Source organism: Hemicordylus capensis, chromosome 3 (genome assembly GCF_027244095.1).
Source record: "Hemicordylus capensis ecotype Gifberg chromosome 3, rHemCap1.1.pri, whole genome shotgun sequence".
Lineage (NCBI taxonomy): Eukaryota > Metazoa > Chordata > Lepidosauria > Squamata > Cordylidae > Hemicordylus > Hemicordylus capensis.
In genome coordinates this window covers 301,995,418-302,017,642 of record NC_069659.1, presented here as the reverse complement: position 1 = coordinate 302,017,642, position 22,225 = coordinate 301,995,418, and the positions used below count along the sequence as shown (strand labels likewise).

The following is a 22,225-nucleotide window of genomic DNA, read 5'->3' as shown; positions in this document are numbered from 1 at the left end:
ACTGTTCTATCTGAGGTTGCCAAGGAATTGGCTGATGCTCCTCCTCTCCAAGAGGCTCCCTCCACCACTGCCACTGCTTTGGCTCCTTCTCCTTCAGACTTGGAGGTTGTGCAGTGATGGCAAGAGGGAGAGTACCTGGCCCATTCCCAACCCACACATTGCTTCCTGCCCACCTTTCTTGCTTCTCTGTCTAACCATTGCCCAGGAGGAGGAGATGGAGGTGAGCTACCCAGTTGCATCCCTCCCTTCCTTCCTTCCTTCCATGAAAATGTGAGCACAGACAAGGAAGGGACTGAGTGGAGTGGGGGACAAGGGTAAGCAACTTCTGGAGGTCTGCCATCAGTTTCTCTGGTGCACAGCTGTCACTGACACACCACCAGCTTTCAAAGCGGTAGAAAAAATAGGGTCTCTGCCCTTGGTTCAGGAACCCCAACTACTACAACATTGTAGAAGACCGGAGGGGAGTAAGTTAAGAGGCTTTGACTTTGCCAGTTCATCTCCCTTGCATGGACTGGAAGATTTATTGCAGCCTCCCACCCCTTTTGCTCGGTCTGGACAGCTTGACAACCAGCTTGACTCTTGCTCTGCTGTTTGATAGACTTGTGGCCTTCCTTCCTGATTGCCTGGGAGCGGGCACCTGTGGGCATTAATTACACCAGCCCTGCCTCAGAGTCTCTTATGAAAGGAGAGACCCTGGGTTTGGAAAGCTTATAAAGAAGGTGGCTGCTCTAGAGGAACAGCGGGAGGAGGCCACCAAAGGTGGCCAGACTTCAGGTCCAGGACTTTGGTGTGGGACTGAGGGCTGGGGCAGAGGGGTTTTTTTGCTGCTTCTTTTTTAACGGCTGTTGTAAGAGCTGAAGGTACTACCTGGGTAGTTTTTATTGAGTCTTGGGTGAAGCTAGTAAATAATGTTTCTAGGTTTGTCGAAATGGGGGGTCTGTCCATTGACAGCTGGGCGGCTATTCTGGTGATGGTGGTGGGAATAGAAGTAGTAACGTTGGCAAGTCAGCAGGCAGTTCCAGGAGAAGGGAAATCAGAAATCTAACAGCCGTTTTCCCTTCTGGCTGCCCTGCCAGCTCTTTGACCTTGGGGAGCAGTGCCAACTACCCACAGTGGTAGTGCCAACTACCCTAACCCAAATACCCACCTTGCTCCTTCTGTGATGCCAGTTTGATCCAGAATAAATCAGAAATCATTAATGATCTGATTATGGATGAAGAGGCCGACTGTGTTGTATCACAGCTACTTGGTTGGGGGAAGCTGGTGGTCCAGTCTAGTCTCCGCTTCTCCCTCCAGAGTACTCTGTTGAGCAGGCTAGAGAATGTGGGCAAGGAGGTGGAGTGGCTGTAGTCTTTTTTCTTTTTCTTTTTTTTAAATCTCCCTTACCAGGATCCATGTCAGTGTCTGATCATATGGAATGTGTGTACTTAAGTTTGGGGACCAGGGATGGTTTGGGACTTCTGTTGGTGTACTGATCATCCCACTGCCCAATTCAGTAGCCCTGAGTTGTCAGACTTGGTCTTGGCATTGGAGTTTCCCAGCTTATGGTGGGGAGGGGGGACCAATGTTCACCAGGCTGGTCCAGGGTGGCTCAGGAGTTCATAGCGGCCATGACAACTAAGGACCTATCCCAAGTGGTCTTGGGACCGATGCATGCTGCTGGTTACACACTTGTTCTGGTCTTTTAATCTGATCAGAGTGGCGGTCCATGGGTGTTCATTGGAACTCCTGTGATTTCCCCATTGTCGTGGATGGACCACCATCTGGTAATGGTTGGACTCACAATTACGTCTCAATAGGATTCCAAGAAGCCTTGGAAGGATTTAGTGTTGGCTCTGCCAGTGATTCTGTTGATGACCTGGTGGAGAACTGGAACAGCAAACTCACCAGGACAGTAGACATGATTGCTCCTAAATGTCCTCTGGCCCACTTCAAAAATGGCCTCTTGGTATACAGAAGAACTACGGGAGCTGAAGTGGCAAAAGCAGAGTAGAGCACAAGTGGAGAAAGACTGGATTAGAACCTGACCAGTTACAACATAGAGTACATTTGAAGACCTACGTTCAGGCAATACATGTGGCAAAGAAGTGATTCATTTCTGTCTGTATTGCATCCACAAGCTCACGTCTAGTGGAGGAGTTTAGGGTTGTGAGAGGGCTAGGATATGCTCCTCGTCCCTTGAATCAGAATTTGGAACCATCAGTTACCCACTGTGATGCTTTTAATATTTTTTATGGATAAAATCTCTTACATTCAGACCAACTTAGACTCAGACCCCACAATTATTGCAGAGTCTAATGCAGAGGTGTCCAGCAACTCCTCTTATATGGTTAGGCTGGATCAGTTTCAGTTTGTGACTGTTGTTGATGTGGACAAGCTTTTTGGAATGGTGTGGCCTACCACCTGTTCTCTTGATCCTTGTCTGACCTGGCTTGTATTATCTGGCAGGGTGGTGGTGTTGTAGAAGGCCTGGTAGAGATTATGAATGGATGCTTTCCTGTCTTAAGAAGGTAACTATTAAAAATCTTCTGAAGAAGCTAAACAACTTCGTTTCCTCAGAGTTAAGCAACTATAGGACTGTCTCCAACCTTCCATGGTTCAGCAAGGTAATTGAGAGGGTGGTGGCCCCTCGGCTCCAGACAGTCCTGGCGGAAACTGATTATCTAGACCCATTTCAGATTGGTTTTGGGGCAGGCTATGGAGTGGAGACTGCCTTAGTCTGCCTAATGGAATTGACCGAGGAACTGTGACTGTTGGTCCTTTTGGCTATCTCAATGACTGTTGATACTATTGACCATAGTATCCTTCTGGACCATCTGAGGGGGTTGGGAGTCGGAGGCACTGCTTTGCAGTGGTTCCGCTCCTACTTCTTGGGCAGATTCCAGATGGTGTCACTTGGAGGCTGTCGCTCTTCAAAACATGAACTTTTATATGGTGTCCCCTAGGGCTCCATACAATCTCTAATGCTTTTTAACATCTACATGAAACTGTTAGGAGAGATCATCAAGAGATTTGGTGCAGGGTGTTATCAGTATGCTGATGACATCTAAATCTATTGCTCCATGAACATTATCAGAAGGCGGCATAACCTCCCTAAATGCCTGCCTGGAGGTGGTGCTGGGGTGGATGAGAGATAAACTGATACTGAATCCAGATAAGACGGGGGTACTTATTGTGCGGGGTCGGAACTCAGGCAGCTATTTTGATTTGCTGGTTCTGAATGGGATTGCACTTCCCCAGAAAGAACAGGTATGCAGTCTGGGAGTGCTTCTGGACCGAAACCTTTCTCTGGTTTCCCAGATTGAGGTGGTGACCAGAGGTGTTTTCTATCAGCTTTTGCTGAAACACCAGCAGTGTCCATTTCTGAAGATAAACGACCTCAAAACAGTAGTACATATACTGGTAATCTCCAGACCTGACTACTGCAATGCACTCTATGTGGGGCTGCCTTTGTACATAGTCTGGAAACTGCACTTGGTACAGAATGTGGCAGCCAGGTTGGTCTCCAGGAGACCATATTATTCCTGTACTGAAAGAACTACACTGGCTACCAATAAGTTTGCAGGCAAAATACAAAGTGCTGGTTATAACCTATAAAGCCGTAAATAGCTTAGGCCTCTGACAAATTTTAAGAAGTCTTCAAAGACACACTTTTTTCACCCAAGCCTTTTAGCTAGACCTGTGGTTTTAAATCATTTGCAAGGCTGGCAAAATTGGTTATGTGGTGCTACAGAATTATTACCATGGAATGGCCTTTGGGTTTCCTCCCTAACACACATTTACTTCCAACTTCAAGGTGTGTGTATTGTTTGCCTAACTGCATGCCTTTAGCTAGCTATTATTTCAGTGATGCTTCTTGCAGTAGCCACTGGGAGGAATGGCAGTTGCCACGAATGATAAATGAATTGGGAGCAGATGGCTTCATTTGGAAGCACCCAAGTTTTCTATTCTGCAACTGACTTCAGGAAGCTGGACGGCAAAATTAATTGCTGCTACTGTTTTACTGATCCTGAGTCTCAAAGAAAGAGCAGGGGGGAGGAGTCCTATGTCATCTTTTGTTAGTATAAAACCTTGCAAAATTTGGGGGGGGGGATACACAAAAAAGAGACTCCTTAAGCACAGACCACTGGCATCAAATAATCAGCCATTTGTGATGCTGTGCAACTCCCATTCATTTCAGTGGGCTTCATGCAGAAGATGCCAGTGGATTATGCCTCTCGTCTCTTTTTACTTTTAATCTAGAAGGAGGGGGAAAGGCAGTTCAAGGAAATTAGATTTGCATTAATAAACACTTTTGTTTCACATGGAATCCTGCTCACTCAATCCTCTGATTAGGCAGCACCATAGCTAGAACTGAAAACGAAAATCCCATTTGAAGTTCTGTGTGTGTTTTGGTTCCCCGCCCCCCTTAAGTATTCTGTAACATTAAAAACTGGGGGGATGATGCAACATAAAGAGGATGCTGAGGCTTTTCCAAAGCAGCAGCTGGAGCCATGTATGTGGCAGTTGCTTTCTGAGACGGTTTTGTTCCGTCTCTATTATCTCACTCGGTGCGGCTTGCTGGTATTGTGTGCTGAAGGCCACATGCCCCCATCTGCTCTGCACAGACATTCTCTTGGCAAGTAGAGTGCTGGCTCCTTGCGCCTGCATCCGATTCCCATCCCAGGCAAAAATCCAAACTTCTCTGAAACTCCACCTCCCACTTCGCAAAAACCCCAACAACAATGGAACCATTTGATTTTAGTTTTTAAAGCTGCAAGGCTTGCACTGTATGCTAGGTGCCACCTATTAAAGAGTTGCGTTGATGCCAAGGAAATAAAGGCACATTCCACATCTTTTAAAAGTCATTGGGAGCAACATCTGAATTCAGGAATAATGCCACACATAAGGGACTAAAGCAATTTAGTTTCCAAGTCGAGGATTAGAATAGGCATAAGGCTCCTGGACAAAGCCAACCTACTAATTTTTCACACATTTTTAGAGTTTATTTTTGTAAGCTGGTTTCAGTTATGTCCTAAGCCTTTTCAGATAGTATAGCATAAAATTCCAAAAGAATTACAGAAGAAATACTGCCACATTGTACTGTACTAGAGGCTATACAGATAGCTTTCTGGACTTGAGTCTTATTGTTTGTTGAACTATATGGGTAAGACAACAGTTCTGTGTGTGTCAATGTGTTCTTTTAGCGTCATTACACAGAGTAATCTCAGGTTGACCATCATGTCAGCCAATCCTGACTTTCTGACTAGTGTACCTGTATGATATGTACATTTCCCACCATTGCAACTCACATTTTTAGGTGACCACTTTAGAAATGTTTGGTGCACAGCCACAAATGTTGTGTGAGAACACGATCATCTTATCCCTTTAATGTTGTTTCCTCATTCTAGTTCTGTTTAACAATACAGCAGAAGAAATGTTGCCAATGAAAATCTCATATCACAATAACCTATTTGTTGCTGCAAACAGATTTCTGTTTGAAGATCTCCCCCAATAGGCTTCTGAAGAGATTCTTTTCTCTTCAGCATTCTTTTCACATGCATAAGGGGTGGGGGGATACATGTTCTTCTCTACAAGACATAGTGGTTGATACAAGGAAAATTACTTAGTCCCATTGCAATTAAAATGGGTGTATCTAGAGGAGAGGGGGACCATGTTCGCCCCCTCCCCAGTGACCCCTCAGAGTGAGGGAGATAACGAAGAAAATAGGAAGGGGTGGAGTCGGGGGGGGCCCTCAGGAGTTTGAGGGCCCAGGTTCTTGGAACCCACCTGCTCAATTATAGCTACACCCCTGAATTAAAAGGATGTTGCCTAAATTGTCCTTTTAATTTAATTGGACTACTTTGAGTAATGTGCCTCAGTGTCAACCAGTTCAAAGACTACTTTCCTTCTCCTGTCAGCAGGACAGTGATGATAAGAGAGAAATGGGAACACCGGTCATGGAGTAGCTAGTGCCACACAGCTTGCTGCATACCTGGTTTCCACAACTATGAGTTTATCAGTTACTTACAAGTAAATTTGTTTAGGATTGAGATAATTGTGTTCCAGTGATTTAAATGGAGCTTACATCCAAGCAAGACTGCAATCCTGTACACTGTTAATTGGGAATATTTTCCTAGATGATTAGCCCATATGAAAAACCTTGCTGGATCAGGCCCAAGGCTTATCTAGTCCAGCATTCTATTTCCCACAGTGGCCCATCAGATGCCTCTGGGAAGCCCACAGGCAGGAGCTGAAGCCATGTCCCTTCATCTGCTGTTGCTCCCCCTGCAACTGGTCTTCAGAGGCATCCTTGTCTCTGCATCTGGAGGTAGCTTATAGCTGGTCTAGTAATAATTCATAGTCTTCTGAATAAATATGCAGAAATTCCAACTAGAGTATGCACAGATCACAGGCAACATATAGAATAATTCCTGTCAGTCTGAGTATACTTTTGTACAAAAGTAACTTGGAGCTCAACATAAGTGTCTTTTTTGTGTCTTTGGAGAGGAGAGCTGGTCTTGTGGTAGCAAGCATGACTTGTCCCCTTAGCTAAGCAGGGTCTGCCCTGGTTGCATATGAAAGGGAGACTGGAGGTGTAAGCACTGTAAGATGTTCCCCTGAGGGGATGGAGCCGCTCTGGGAAGAGCAGAAGGTTTCAAGTTCCCTCCCTGGCTTCTCCAAGTTAGGGGGGCTGAGAGAGATTCCTGCCTGCAACCTTGGAGAAGCCGCTGCCAGTCTGTGAAGACAATACTGAGCTAGATAGACCAATGGTCTGACTCAGTATATAGCAGCTTCCTATGTTCCTATGATATAATTTGCATAATTTGTGAGCATATGAATGCTCACAGTCTGTGACAGAAATGTTCATTCCTTGTCATCTTCCTTTTTTGGATATCGAATTGTTCTGAAATTATGTAGCAATAACACTTGAACACAGATTTTGATTTTGATTTTTGAACATTGCTTAAAATTAGCTCAGTGTGGGAGACAGGTTAATTAACTTTTTTCCTCACAAACATTATAGATGCTCAGAAAAAATCATTTAATTCCTTGAAATGTCAGTGCCTCTTATTTGTTTTCAAAATAAATAATTTGTACTTGTTTGTTGTGATAAAAGGACTGGCAGATATCAGTTGAGTTGTAGAACTGCAGGCTGCAGTGTTTAGCATCCTCACATGCAATCAAATGGAACTTACTCCAGAGTAACTGCATTTCAGGTTGCCATACACTGTTGAGCCCTAGAGGATTTGCTGCTTTTGTCACCTAATTTAGGCTGTGTGGAGGCTGTGAACTTTATGGTGTTAACTTTTACTCAATTAGGCTGACAACAGCATATTTACAGGTAAGAGTCTTTGTTGAATGCATTTGACATGATCAAAGGGTCCAAATGCTCAGGAAGTCATTGAACAATCATGCTATGTGTAGCCTTTGAAGGGTTCTAGACCTAAAGGGACATAGTAACGAAACCCAGACATAGTTGTCCTGCAAATGCAATATAAAGCCAGCCATGTGTCTGAACTTCGTGTACTTCAGAAGTAGTCTATTATATCTGACACACTTGATACAGAGTGTGCTTTAAAAGATTAATAAGGCTTTGCTGACACTGTGCTTTGTCATTTTGCAAAATGAAAAAACAGAACCCAAACATGTGTTAATGTGTGCACAGATCAAATCCTAGTGATCTTTTAATTCAGAGGTTTTCATAAATTGTGGAATTATAGCCACTCCCAGCATACAAGAACAGAATTGTGAGCCACTGTATGGATTTTACTAGCTGACATGAAGACAATTGCTCAACATAGTCCCATTGAAATTAAAAGGACAAGTTAAGCAATGCTTTATTTGTCCTGGGACGACTATGAATAATTTTCCTCATAGACACTGAAATTTACTGATATCTCACATGTTCACCCAGTCTGATATGTTGGACCAGGCTAGAGTGAGTGTTAAAAAAAATCAAGCTGAGTTGGGAACATATAGCTACTTATAATAAGTAGATGAAAACACTTTGCCAAGATATGTGTATGTAAGAGAGAGAGAGAGAGAGAGAGAGAGAGAGAGAGAAGAGTGGGATATAAATGTTATAAAAAATAGTTTGGACTGCAGCAAAACAGAACTGCTTCCCGTTTTTAATACATTAAAATTGAAGATAGCCATCTTGAGCCATGCGGGGGGGGGGGAGATTCTCACCAAAATTACCCAAAATTATTAGGTCCCACCAAAATTACCCAAAATCTTTAAAGTCATGTGTCATTTTTGTGAGTGCATATATCACTAGAATTGTGGCATTTGGATATCATTTTAAAGTTTGCAAACCTTTTTTCTAGCAGGGCTCACATTGCTTTATCAGCTACATAACTGACAGAAAATTCAATAGGCAATACTTTCCCCATGCCTGCTTTACCTGCTGAACTGCTGCCTGTGAAGGGGGAAAACAAAAAGATGGCAACTAATATATTTATTTATCATATTTTTATACCACCTGATATGTACATCTCTTGGCGGTGTACAAAATTTCAAAGAATATTTAAAAATCAGCACAGATTAAAATACATGAAACAATTAAAACAGTAGCATAAAACAAATTAAAACAGCAGTATAGAACAATTATTAAAACAAATTATTCAAATTAATTCTAATTAAATGCCTGTGAGAACAGGTGAGTCTTGAGGGTCTTCCTGAAAACAAACAGAGAAGATGATTAACCAGGGGTTATTCCATGAAACTGAATGCAGGGAAATCTAGGACCAACAAACGGAAGTACTTTTTCACACAACGCATAATCCACTTGTGGAATTCTCTGCCACAAGATGTGGTGACAGCCAACAGCCTGGATGGCTTTAAGAGGGGTTTGAATAACTTCATGGAGGAGAGGTCTATCAACAGCTACTAGTTGGGGGGCTATAGGCTACCTCCAGCCTCAGTGGCAGGATGCCTCTGAGTACCAGTTGCAGGGAAGTAACAGCAGGAGAGAGGGCATGCCCTCAACTCCTGCCTGTAGGCTTCCAGTGGCATCTGGTGGGCCACTGTGCGAAACAGGATGCTGGACTAGATGGGCCTTGGGCCTGATCCAGCAGGGCTGTTCTTATGATTTTGTCAGCAGGGAGCATATTCCAAAGCTCTGGGGCAGCCACAGAGAAAGCCCGGTCCTGGGTTGCCACCAAAGGATCCGGTGGCAACCGTAACCAGACCTCTCCAGAAGATAATAACAGGCAGAAGGGTTCATGACAAAGGAGGTGCTCTCTTAAATAGCCTAGACCTAAGCCGTTAAGGGCTTTATAGGTAAGAACCAGCACTTTGTATTTCACCTCGAAACATATTGGCAGCCAGTGCATTTCCCTTAAAACTGGTGTTATGTGGTCCCTTCGTGTTGTTCCAGAAACCAATCTGGCTGCTGCATTCTGTACCAATTGTAGTTTCCGAACTACATACAAAGGAAGCCCCACATAGAGCACATTACAGTAGTCAAGCTTGGAGGTTACCGGCATATGTACCACTGTTTTAAGGTCATTTATCTCCAGAAATGGATATAGCTGTTGTATCAGTCAAAGCTGATAAAAAGCACTCCTGGCCACTGCCTCAACCTGAGAAACCAGGGAGAGCTTTGGGGCCTGGAGCACTCCCAAGCTATGTACCTAATCTTTCAGGGGGAGGGTAACCCCTTTCAGAACAGGCAGATCTAAACCATCTCAGGTCCCAACCTTCCACAGTCAGTACCTTGTCTTATTTGGATTCAACTTCAGTTGTTATCCCTCATCCAGCCCATTACTGCCTCCAAGCAGGCATTTAGAGAAGTTATGTTATTTCCTGATGAGGCTGACATGGAGAAATAAATCTGGGTGTCATCAGCATATTGATAACACCCAGCACGAAACCTCCTGATGATCTCTGCCAGCGGTTTCATGTAGATGTTAAAAAGCATTGGCAGCAGTATGGAGCCTTGTGGATCTTCTCCACAATTTAGTTACTGCTTTGCAGAACAAGTCTCCAAGTGACACTATCTGGAATCTACCAGAGAGGTAGGAACAGAACCACTGTAACACAGGGCCATCCAATGCCACCTCCCTCAGGCAGTCCAGAAGGATACCATGGTCGATGGTATCAAAAGCCGCAGAGAGAACCAAAAGGATCAGGAGAGTCACACTCCCTCTGTCGATAGCCAGTTGGAGATCATCCATCAGGCTGATCATGGCAGTCTCAACCCCATAGCCTGCACGGAAGCCAGTTTGAAATGGATCTAGATAATCTGCATCATCCAAAACTGCCGGGAGCTGAGAGGCCACCACCCACTCAGTCACCTTGCCCAGCCATGGAAGTTTGGAAACAGGACTGTAATTAGCTAATTCTGAGGGATCCAATGCAGGTTTCTTCAAAAGTAGTCTAATAATAGCTTCCTTAAGACAAGGAGGCATCTTGCCCTCCCTCAGAGAAGCATTTGTAATATTTACCAGACCCTCTCTATAATTATCAGATGAGATAAGCCAAATTGGGCAAGGGTCAAGAGAACAGGTTGTAGGGTGCACAGTCCTAAGCAGTTTGTCCACCGCCTCAGGAGTTACAAACTGAAAATAATCCAATCTAATCCCATAAGAGGAGTTGTTGGACACCTCCACAGTAGACTCTGCAGTAGCTGTGGAATCCAACCTGGCCTGAGATTTTATCTGCAAAAAAGTCATTAAAACTGTCACAGCAAGTTACCAATGGTTCCAAGTTTAAATTCAAGGGGAAGGGGATACATGTTAGTCCCCTCACAACTCTAGACAGCTCAGCTGGACATGAATTTGCAGAAGCAATGCAGGCAGAAAAGAACCGCTTCTTTGCTGCCCACACTGCTAGAGCATAGGTCTTGAAATGTGCTGTGTTGTGCCTAATGTGAGAATGAAAGATATATAGGATGAGTTGCTTGCCTTCCTGGAAACCAAAGGTCAATTTTCTGGCACACTGGGTAAAAGCAACAACTTGCTAGAAAGGGATTACAAACTGGACAGGATATCGATCAGGCAAGTCCAATCAGTTACTGAAAGAATTAATCTCACCAAGGCTCTGATCTTTCCCCCAGTTCTCTAACTTGCAGTTCAGAGGTAGCTGCTGTAGGCAAAGTAAACAGAGAAGCCGTTCAAATGTGCAGTGCAGCCCTTGGAAGTATATTTATGCAGTAAAGCTCTGCATTTTTATTAAAACTCATACTAATTTCCCATGCTTATAAGAACTAGGCTCCCTTTTTCCTGAAATGAATGAATTGGATAAACTGGGCCAACAGCCTATTTGAAAAGGTTCCTTTGCCATACCTTGTTTCACTATCTCCTGGGTCCCAGCATTCCCATGGGAGCCAAGCACAGCAGTAACAACACAGTGCATCACTCCCACAGAGCTTTCCACACCTGTGTGAGAAGCGTACAAGGGCTGCTGAGAGGTACAGAGCCAGTAAACTCACATCCCTTTTGGGTATACAGTTTTCTGTTCTGTATCACCACCACCTTTGTAACTTAGATTGTGAGCCCTTTGGGGACAGGGGTCCATCTTATTTATGTATTGTTTGTTTTTCTATGTGAACCACTTTGAGAACTTTGGTTGAAGAGTGGTATATTAAAAAAATTCTTCGTAGTAGTACTAGTAAGAAAAGCTGGCACTCTGCAAAGGTGGTTAGATAGGAAGGTAGAGCAGAGATGTCATAGCATAGCAGCATCCTGGCCTTCTTGCACTATGCACTACATCAGGGCTGCACAATTTTGGCCCTCCAACTGTTCTTGGACTACAACTCTGATTCATCACCAGTCACAGTATCCAATATTATTATTATTATTATTATATTATTTTCCATTTATATCCCGCTCTTCCTCCAAGGAGCCCAGAGCGATGTACTACATACTTAAGTTTCTCTTTCACAACAACCCTGTGAAGTAGGTTAGGCTGAGAGAGAAGCAGCTGGCCCAGAGTCACCCAGCTAGTATCATGGCTGAATGGGGATTTGAACTCAGGTCTCCCCGGTCCTGGTCCAGCACTCTAACCACTACACGACGCTAGTCAGGGATGATAGAAGCTGTAGTCCAGCATCTGCAGGAGAGCTGAAGTTAAGTTGTGCAGCCCTACGCTAGATTATGTTCCAAAAAACCATCTTTAAGTTTCTACTCAGTTAATGCATTCCCTCCAACATTTCACCAATCAAATAGGGACATGCCTGTGAATGTGTAGAAGCGGGATGGAGCCGCTCTGGGAAGAGCAGAAGGTTTTTCAAGTTCCCTCCCTGGCTTCTCCAAGATAGGGCTGCTGCCAGTCTGTGTACAATACTGAGCTAGATAGATCAATGGTCTGATTCAATATACAGCAGCTTCCTGTGTGGGCCAAGCAACCTGGGAGACATGTATACTATTCTAGCATACCACAAATAGAAATGAGATAAAGTGTATGTAGAGCACATTATTTCAGATTACTCAAGGAGATGAGATATGCCCAAACCCTTCAGTATTTAGCAGATTAAAACAGGGATACACTTGTGACATCACACACACACACACACACACACACACACACACACACACACACGCATCACTGAAGACTGGATCCTACCCACTATATGCTTTGTACTGTATAGTGCCTTACACTCTGCACCCATTTACATGCAGGTGCAATGGAGACGTGATGGAATGGAGATTTAATTTCTAGAGACTCTAAGGAGGGAGATGAATACTGAAGTATTGGACAATTCCAACAGTTCACAAAGAAAAAATCTGAACAAGGCATTCCCAAAGGGCAAAAACAGGGACAAAATATGGGGCCCTGACCAGGAAGAGATGTCAGAAAGCAGGGACTGTCCCTGGTAAATAGGGACAGCTGGAGCCTATAGTTAATGCATTGAACTTCCTTATGTCAGCAAGCACATCCTATTTGCTCTCTGACTCAGTCTTAAAAAGAGGACAGCCATGTTTTCATAAACATGCAGAAAGCATACAAACACATTGCTTCACTGAGTCATGAAACCTGGCTCACATGGTGCAAGTGAAGTGGCTAGGTTTTCAGACAATCTGGCCAAGTATTTTAAAAACATGGGAAGACATGATGAGGAATTACTCAGTTACTCAAAGAACAGTGCCTAACATGTCCTTCTAAATTTCAAGGAACTAGAGTAATTTTCCTCATCCTCTCAGCCCTGGACATTTTAGCAATAGATGTTTAACATTGTGAGGAATCTTGCAAAATGTAACTCTGGTGGGGCTGCCCTCTTCAACAAGTATGAGTGAATATGAACTCCCATCTCCATGTCTTAGCTGAGCCAGGAAAAACCCCTATCTGCAGTATTTGAGAGGTGCTGGAGAGATATATTATTTATTTATTTAGCACATTTTTATACCGCCCTAACCCAAGGTCTAGATAACTACTACTACAAATATTAGATAACAAATAATAGATAACTACTACTACAAATATTTATATACCACTCTTCAACAAAATTCTCAAAGCAGTTTACATAGAAAAATAAATAATACATAAATAAGATGGCCCCCTGTCCCCAAAGGGCTCACAATCTAAAAAGAAACATAGACATCAGCAACAGCCACTGGAGGAGGGATGCTGTGCTGGGGTTGGATAAGGCCAGTTGCTCTCCCCCTGCTAAATATAAGGGAATTGCCACTATAAAAGGTGCCTCTTTGCTCAGTTAGCAGGGGTTCAGCCATCAAGGTAGGCACATAGCAAGATTACAGTGGACCCTGGGATAAAATGGAAGATGAGCCCCCTTCCTATCCCCTCTCAACCCACCTCCCTGCCTTCTTTTTCAGAGAGGCAAGAGGGCAAGCTGTCACTCAGCGGTTAGGCCTCCCTCTCCTTCAGGAGCCCAGGGACATTTGCCCCCGTCTTCGTTCAGTTATAGCTACACCCAGGGACATGACCAGTGGCAGTGTCATCGTCAGGAGGAACAGCTAGCAGACAAAGAAGCTATTCACACACGCAGGCAAAACCAGGCTAAGGAAGCCCAGCTTTGTCTGCGCATGTGTTCTGCTGGGATTGTGTCCGATCCTGGCAGTGCCGTGGTAGCAAACCCACCTCCGGAGCCAGTTTCTTAAACGGGCGTTAGGTGAACAAGCATTCGCCTAACCCCATTTTACCAATCGTCCAGGGCTGGCAGACTGCGGGGCTCCCAGCTGGCTTCAGGGAGTGGGGGGATCCCCATAATGCACTGTGTGCTTGCACGGTGCATAATGAGACTTCTGGGGAGTGGGGCAAAATGTCCTGGCACCCAGACCTTCGTTACTGGCAGCAGCCGGCAATAATCTGGGCAGCCAATCTGGCCGCCCAGCAACAAAAAGTGCATTGTCTGCGGAGGGAGGGGAGCATTTCGAAGCTTCCTCTCCTCACCCTGTTTGAGCCATTTTCTCCGATCATGAGGAAGAGCTCATAGTCTCATTGCCCCTTCATATGTTCCCTAAATGTGTTGGGGGGACTCTGAGAAAGACCTCATGTCTGCCCCACAAGTGGCTTGACATTGCTCTGTGCTGAAACAGTGGTCTTTGTTATGAGGTCAATTTCATGTTCTATTAGATGTAAACAAACAACTAATCTATGTATCTTGGGTTTATGAGCCTTTGGAGTCAGGCAGTATATAAATTAAATTAAATGCATAATAATAATGAGCATACCAAATTCTAGCTTTCTGGGTAGCCTAGTGGTATATTAATTATTTTGTGCTGCAATTCTTGCCCACTGTTCTAGAGAGGCTTCTGGAAATCTCCATTTCAGAATTTTAAAGTAGCCTTTGGTTACATGTGTACCAACTTTCAGTCGCCTAGCTAGTGTAGGGGTAGCATTTCCTCCGGGGGGGGAGGTATTCTGACATCCCATTTAGGGAGAGATAAAATGTCCATTTTTAATATGTGTCTAGAAACAGAATGCCTGCATAGCAAGGCCTACACTGTATTACTTTGTAATATTACCAAAGGGTTAATGAAGGAACATTTATTAATAACAATACTAGCCAACCCCGCACAGAGCATCTCCCCACCCCCAACTTCTGCTCCAGTCTTCACTTCCAGGTGCATCTGCCTCTCCACCACACCACTGCCCCCCCACTCCCCCCCCCCTTCCTGGGCCTTGCCTCCGTGGCTGGGCTGGGCCTACCACTGCCTCTGGCCTCTGCAGCCAGGCCTGCCGCTGCCGTGGCAACCAATCCTTCTGGGTGCACCTCAGCCAATCAGGCACGTCCGCCACCCAGCCAATCAGCTGATCCCGCACAGAGCATCTGTGCGCTCTTTGGGGCCAGCTGTTATCTCTTCTTCCCCACCTTCTACCCCAGTCTCCGCTTCCGGGCCCATCCGCCTCTCCTCCCCACAGCCACTTCTGTCCCCCCCCCCTTCTTTCTCCCCTCCTGGGCCTAGCCTCCACAGCATCTGTGCGCTCTTTGGAGCTGGCAGTTACCTCTCCCCCAACCCCCACCTTCTGCCCCAGTCTCCACTTCCTGACCACAGTTGGCCTGTGCAAGGCCCAGCCGCCTCTCCGCCCCACCACCACTTCTGCCCCCCCTTGCTTTTCTCGCTCCTGGGCCTTGCCTCCGTGGCTGGGCCTACCGCTGCCATGGCGACCAATCTTCCTGGGTGCGCCTCAACCAATCAGGTGCCTCGGCCGCCCAGCCAATCAGCTGGGTGCCGGGACACACATTCCAAGGCACACCCAGGAGAATTAAATATATAGATTATATTAATTCTCCAGGGTGTGCCTTGGAATGTGCGTCCCAGAGCCCAGCTGATTGGCTGGGTGGCAGACACGCCTGAGGCACACCCAATAGGATTGGTCACCACCACTGCAGCATGCCCGGCTGCGGATGCCAGAGGTGGCAGTGGGCCAGGCCTGGCTGCGGAGGCAAGGCCCAGGAGGGGAGAAAGAGCGGGGGCAGAAGTGGCAGTGGGGAGGAGAGGCGCATGGGCCCGGAAGCAGAGACTGGGGCAGAAGGTGGGGGAGAAGAGGTAACCACCAACCTCAAAGAGCGCACAGATGCTCTGTGCGGGGTCGGCTAGTAGATGGTTATTTGAGACAGAACTCAGTATCAAATCACCAGGCCTGCATCTAGCAGCAGACTAACTCACTGCCTAGCAACAAACCTTAAATCCCTCCTTGCACTGTAACAACTACTAAGCAGGCTGAGGCCCTGTCTTAAAGCAACAATTGGGCTGTTCTGGGCTGCCCATGAGAACCCCCAGGAGCCTCGGGGCTCCTGACAGCAAACCCGCCTAGGCAGCCCACCTCTTTTACTTGACTGTGTGCAGCACCTGCTGCTTTCAGCCAGTGCTGCATGCTGGGGGGATCCCCACAATGCACTGAACACTGTCAGGGTGCATTGTGGGATTCCTGGAGGTCGGAAAAACTCATCCTGGCCTCCACATTGCCAGGGGTGGCAGCAGAGCATCTGGACGCGCAATCCCGTGCCCAGCAATGTCCTGGTGATTGTCTGCAGGGAAGGTAAGATTCAGACTAAGACTGCATTGCATACATACTTCATATAGTATGTTCTGATATACATACCTAATTTCAGCTCCTGCATAGCTTTTCAGGCAAGCTTTTGACATTTTAAAAACTTTTTTTTATTAAAAACTATTTTTTAAAATATGTCTAAAACCTAAACATGGATTGGGGTGCTGTTGTTGGGTTTTTGTTTGTTTGTTTTGTTTTTAAATCATTTTCTTGGTGCCAGATAAATATTTGAAGGATAAGCATACTGGATAACTGGAAAGAAAAAAAAGTGGGGGAGGAGTGACTTGTGAATGCTACAAAGACCACTCAATTGCCAAATGTAGTGCTTTGTGATTGGCACAGTGACTAGCCAATCAGCTTTCTGCACAGTCACTTGTCCTCTGGTTGTTCCTGACCAAATAGCTGTGAGTGTCATGAGCCAGTTCATGACTCAAGGCATGCTTTTGTACTCATTTATTATTTTTCTGTGTGAACGACTTTGAGAGCCTTTGTTGATAAGACATATATAAATATAATAAATATAAATATAACCCCTGCTAACTTGGCAAAGAGGCACCTTTTAACGTGGTGATTCTCTTTATTTAGCAGGGGGAGAGTAACTGGCCCTATCCACCCCCAGCACAGTACCTCCAGTGACTGTTGCTGGTGTCTATCTTATGTTTCTTTTTAGATTGTGAGCCCTTTGGGGACCGGGATCCATCTTATTTATTTATTATTTCTCTGTGTAAACCACCCTGAGCCATTTTTGGAAGGGTGGTATAGAAATCAGATAGATAGACAGATAGATAGATAAAATCATATCCGTAGTTGTCATTGACATACTCCTCAAGGCAAACTGGGATAAAGCAGCAACAGTTGCTCAACTGCAATGTCTTTTTAAAATTCTGGGTAGAAGCTGGTTACCGATGAGGCTGAGATAACATACAAATGCATATGTGAAGGGTGTGGGTCTTTCTCATGGAATTGACTTTGCTCTGGGAGGGAGGGAGGGAGGGGTATGTGCTGTTTCTGCTAAACTGAAAGTTAGCAAGAGAAAAATGTTTCTATTTATTGTCTATTAAAATTCTATTCTATTAAAAACCCGCAGCATTTATGGTTTCTGTTCTCCATGCTTGTCCCACTGAAACTGTAGTGTACAGCTCTCCGGATGATAGCTATTTATATCCCACATATGATAACACGACACACCCATAGCCCTCTTTTGCTGCTGGGTCTTTTGGCCTCAGTTTGTGGCAAGAAAAATGTCTCTTCTCCCTCTCTATCCATTGATACATATCTAAACTGTTTCCTGTTCTTCCAGAACACCCCCCACCAGCACCCCCATGACATTTAACACTAAGTGTTCTATGAGGGAGTGAAAGAGAAGCCAGTAAAGACATTAGATGTCTGATCTGCTTCAGCTGGACTGCCCCACCACTGCCACCGGCCATCAAACATTAACTGCCCGGTCAGGAAGGAAGAAGAGGAAATCACTTGCTTTCACTGTAGCTTGCGTATTTTAGCAGATTTTAATTCTGTTACCTAGCTTGTGGGAATGGTGTGCTTAAAAGTAGAATATATAAAATATTTAACTGACAATGAAGATTCTGGACCACAAACGCTTACACTGCAACACGTGTTCATTTTAAAGGTGCCATAGGACACATTATCCCTCTCTCTGGATTGTGTTTTGAGTCATAACATCACATTGCTAACCAGTGTTCAATTAGCTATCATAAATCTGCAAGAATCTTACTGAAGAAGACTGGAGTCTGCATTGCATGAGCTGATACATAGGCAGTCCTGCCTTATGACAGGTGAAGGCAAAGGGCTTGGACTTGATGGTCATTTGGCTGCTCTTTTATGATCTCTTACCCACCCACCCCCTCCAGACTTGCTGCTTTTAGGTAGACTATTTCACCAGATCATCTGTAAGGCAAATACTACTCCCTCCCCACTTGGCATTTTACTTTTGAGTAGCAACAAGCTTTGGCTCAGACCCTTTTAACAGATGTAAGTTATTTGTAGCAGGCATCACTGGCTACTTCCACTGGTGTAGTGCTAATGACTCCAGTAGTTTCCAACTGCATATCAAACAGATATCCTCCTTGTGAGGGGGTGCCTCCCCTTTTTACAATCTAGTACAGTAACAGCCCAGCTATTACTTTGCAATTTCAAAGAATAAGGGCAGGTTCTATGTAGGGGGGTGGGGTGAAGAGAAAAAGCCTGAAAAGAATTCTCTTTTCAGCGTAACCGCTGGAAACCTCATTTTCCCCCCTTGAAATGCTCACCTCTTCCTGCCTTTATCATGGAAGTGTCAGATCTCACACCTTTGCAGTAAGGTACAGAAATGCAAATTTTTTCAAAACCCAGTAACACCTAATCAGAGGATGTAAACTTTCTGTGAACCTAATTTGTGGATTAAAAAAAACAAGCCCTAAAATTTCTCAAATGCTTTTGGCACTTTAATTTGATTGTACAACACCTATTTTAAAGTAGCTAATAACCAGTGAGGGAAACATACAGGATGGACCATTGCTTGCTCTTTTGAACGATAATTTAACTGCAGATTATTTAGTCTTCTAATTATCACCCTTCTGCAAGTAATTGTACAAAACAAGATAAAATATGCAGTAGTGACCCAATATTGCATGCCTCACAGTAACCTCTCCTGCAAAACCATTTCCAATGACACTCTCAGTCTTCTGGCATCAGACACTTCATAAAAAAACCTCTTTTGTTTAGCTTTCATTCAGAGCTCAACTACTATTCCCACTTCTGTGTATCTGTTGCTAGTAGTAGCATGGACATTTCACTAAATAAAAACTGAGCAAGAAAACACATTAGCAATAAGCTCACCAAGTCTCTGCGTCTCTGTTTATGATCTGCTGCCAGTAGTAGCACAATGACAGTAGAAAAACAGCTATTCATCAGCACCGTGTCTAATAGAGTGGTTATAAACCACTTCATTTAGAAGACTGTAAGTATAAGATTTATATCCATAGATTTATGGTGACCCTATAAAGGGAACATAATGCATTTGAAAATCAAGATCCTAGCACAGGATTTCAAAAGTACTCAGTAAATAACTTAAATCCCACAAGCTTACCTGCGAATCAAGCTCATTGAAATCAATTTAACTGCACAATCTGCTACTGGCCAGGTTAATCTCAACCTACTTGAGTTCCTTTAGCCAAAGTGTCAGGGCTTTCCTTCCACAACAGCCCCAACCAAAAGATTCTTTTAATCTTATGGAAATGACAGGAAACTCCTGCCCAGTTGCCGAACAGAACGCTTCCCCAGAGCTGGGGGCTGCTGACAGTTTAGAGGAAAGCTCTAATGAAGCAGATGAAACCTCATAAGGAGCTCAGAGCACTCGGTATCAGAACACCAGCAGATACCTCAGAACAGCAGTGGCTGGGCAGCTGCTTCACTTAAGTAAAACAAGGTTCAGTTCAGGATCCTATCCTTATGTCCTTTTTATAAAGCATTAAGAAACTGGGCACATGCTTTAAGATCACTGCTAGCTAGCAGTCTTTCTAACTATGTTCAGAGAGCAGAAGCATTTCCTACCAATGTAGAAATATGCGTTATCTTCCTATCTTTATCTTTATGTACCAGATTTCTTTTTTGCTGAGCTCCATCATGTGGACAGAAATCAACCACAGCCTTACTTGGTTGTTTCTGTCTTATCTCGCACCCCACAAATTCCTGTTCATGGCATGAAGACAGCACCCCTGTGCACATCTCTACTTTGACTTCATATACACACAATTGTGAGAGTAGTAACACAGCAGTTACCTCCACCATAATGAATGGAAGTGGTGGTGTTTTCGGATGAAGGAACAGTTCTATAGATAAAAACCCATATTGCTTAGATGCAGGGGGTGTTAGGTTATCACATCTTTCTGGGAGGTCTTCTTTTACAGATGGGCAACAGGCAGATATAAAACAGGTTCGATTATTATTTATGCAGAGGAAAAGATTTTTTCATGAATCATGCAGCTGTTACAATGCAAATAACCACCAGAAAAAAATGTCCCTAATCTAATGTTGTCCATATGTAGCTGGGGTCTAGTGGAGGGGGGATGTGCAGGGACAGAGTGCCGGTACTTCTCAGCTTCTCTGGCTTTTGGGGTGGGCATGGCCATGGGGGCTGTCGTGGAGTGGAGAGCACCTGCACTTCTGAATTTGCAACTGCGTCAAGGTGTGTAGCATTAATCCTCTGCCTCCACACATAGCTGCAACTGAAGCAAGAAATACCTTCTCTGCAAACATTTACAGAGCAATCAGAGTTACTAAGGATACACCATTGTTAATTTTAGTCTGTGTGTGTGATCTGGTAGAAATTCCTTTTATTGGTTGTTATCCTGATGTTTTATTTTAGTACTATGAGCTGCCATGAAAAGTGGGGTAGATATTAATATATGTAGAAATGCTATTGAGATATATTAAGTGAATGTATATGAAACTTAGTAGATGCATCCTTCACAAAGAACTCCCTCAAGTTTGATTTGTTACAGTGCCTTGCATTACAGAGCATGGAATGGTAGATTGTGGCCTAAGGGTACACCATGCGGCCACTTTCTGCCTGAAACCTTGGAAAAATGGTTGAGCTCGATGGACCAATAGTCTGACTCACTATAAGGCAGCTTCCAATGTTCCCAGGTCTGGAATGTACCATCTCAGACTGAAAAGGGTGGGATTATTTTTGACTGCTCCCTGTGTAAACAAGTGTCATATGTAATCAAACTTGCGGGCTTCTCCAAGTCTTATTATGTAATCCAACTAGCGAGATACTATACTAAACTTTCATGCATTGCTGGGATTTTGTGTGAAGGGACATCCAGAAATGACTCTCCACACCTTTGAAGCATTCAGTATGAAGTGATATAGTCCAAAATTGTACCACTAGTAGAATCATACCAGCCTGTGTAATGTGTAGAACAATTCTAAAAATGCCTGAACCACACTAAGTTGCCAATCTCCAGAAAAGGAGACAAACTGTACAGGTAAGCTCACTGTAGCCTATGTGTCCTACATGTAGTTCCTGTTGTTCACCCCTTTCCCCAGTGAACCTCAATCAGCACACAGGGGGAAAGGTACCAAACTGATGCTTATAAAAGTTCACTCACCTATGTGTACACATTTCTATGGTTGTCACACTGAGAGCCAGGTCCATACCAAGGTATTTACCCTCTACCCATGGTTGTGCAAGAGCATTACCATTTACATTCTGTTCTTGTGGTGGGGCAGCTGTTTCCTGCCACTCAACCACAATTCAGAGGCAATGGAACTGACTAGGGAAAGGGTGGTCTTTCGGTCTATACTGTACATTGCACCTTTCTGTGGATGGCAGTCTGGGCAGCATCCTCAGGTCAAAATGTCCTAGAGGAGTCCAGAGGTTTCTCTTTCAATGGTCCAATTGGTGTCACAAAGCACACATATACAGTAGTCTTGAATTTTCTCAGTCCTCAATGAGGTGGAAGAATTCTGAAGCTGCTGCCAGTCTGTGAAGACAATACTGAGCTAGATAGACCAATGGTCTGACTCAGTATATGGCAGTTTCCTATGTTCCTATGAGAACACATTTCTGAATGCCTCCTGCTTAAGCTCCCAAGTAAACAAATCAAAACACAAAACAAAACAAAACAGCTGTAACATTAGAGATTCTGCTCCACCCCACTTCCTTGCCATTCTGGTTTCTACATGCAGGGGGTAGAATTTAATTTGAAATGGGACTTTTGACTAAGTCCCATTTCAAATTAAATTCTACCCCCTGTCAGTCTTGACTGACAGTCCTATA

The 22,225-nt window shown here is 44.4% G+C and overlaps 1 long non-coding RNA gene across 1 annotated transcript; it reads right to left on the bottom strand.

Moving 5' to 3' along the window:
* Positions 1–718: 718 nt before the first annotated feature.
* On the bottom strand, positions 719–15,286 carry LOC128351450 (uncharacterized). Its single transcript, XR_008319780.1, has 4 exons — positions 11,019–15,286; positions 8,299–8,660; positions 5,292–5,392; positions 719–1,970 (listed from the first exon to the last, which is right to left on the bottom strand). It is a non-coding gene; the product is annotated as an uncharacterized LOC128351450 (long non-coding RNA).
* Between the last annotated feature and the right edge of the window lie 6,939 nt (positions 15,287–22,225).